Source organism: Arachis duranensis, chromosome 6 (genome assembly GCF_000817695.3).
Source record: "Arachis duranensis cultivar V14167 chromosome 6, aradu.V14167.gnm2.J7QH, whole genome shotgun sequence".
Taxonomy (NCBI): domain Eukaryota; kingdom Viridiplantae; phylum Streptophyta; class Magnoliopsida; order Fabales; family Fabaceae; genus Arachis; species Arachis duranensis.
Genome location: NC_029777.3, coordinates 37,752,657 through 37,753,838, shown reverse-complemented (window position 1 = coordinate 37,753,838; position 1,182 = coordinate 37,752,657).

The window sequence follows — 1,182 nt, the reverse complement described above, 5'->3', positions numbered from 1 at the left end:
TACACTTCCCAGTCTCTAGGACTATGAAATCAGCAGGGATGTAATGGTCTTTAATCTTTACCAGAACATCCTCTACAAGTCTATAAGCTTGTTTTCTTGAATTGTCTGCCATCTCTTGTGAGATTCTTGCAGCTTGTACCGCAAAGATCCCTAGCTTCTCCATTACAGAGAGAGGCATGAGGTTTATGCTTGACCCTAGGTCACACAGAGCCTTCTTAAAGGTCATGGTGCCTATGGTACAAGGTATTGAAAACTTCCCAGGATCTTGTCTCCTTTGAGGTAATTCCTGCCTAGACAAGTCATCCAGTTCTTTGGTGAGCAAAGGGGGTTCATCCTCCCAAGTCTCATTACCAAATAACTTGTCATTTAGCTTCATGAGTGCTCCAAGGTATTTAGCAACTTGCTCTTCGGTGACATACTCATCCTCTTTAGAGGAAGAATACTCATCAGAGCTCATGAATGGCAGAAGTAAATCCAATGGAATCTCTATGGTCTCAGTGTGAGCCTCAGATTCCCATGGTTCCTCATTAGGGAACTCATTGGAGGCCAGTGGATGTCCATTGAGGTTTTCCTCAGTGGTGTTCACTACGTCTTCCTCCTCTCCAAATTCGGCCATGTAGGTCATGTTGATGGCCTTGCATTCTCCTTTTGGATTCTCTTCTATATTGCTTGGAAGAGTACAAGAAGGGAGTTCAGTAATTTTCTTACTCAGCTGACCCACTTGTGCCTCCAAGTTTCTAATGGAGGACCTTGTTTCAGTCATGAAACTTTGAGTGGTTTTGATTAGATCAGGGACCATGGTTGCTAAGTCAGAGTGGCTCTGCTTAGAATTCTCTGTCTGTTGCTGAGAAGATGATGGAAAAGACTTGCCATTGCTAAACCTGTTTCTTCCACCATTATTGTTGTTGAAACCCTGTTGAGGTCTCTGTTGATCCTTCCATGAGAGATTTGGATGATTTCTCCATGAAGGATTATAGGTGTTTTCATAGGGTTCTCCCATGTAATTCACCTCTTCCATTGAAGGGTTCTCAGGATCATAAGCTTCTTCTTCAGATGAAGCATCCTTAGTACTGCCTGGTGCAGCTTGCATGCCAGACAAACTTTCAGAAATCAAATTGACTTGCTGAGTCAATATCTTGTTCTGAGCCAATATGGCATTCAGAGTATCAATCTCAAGAACTC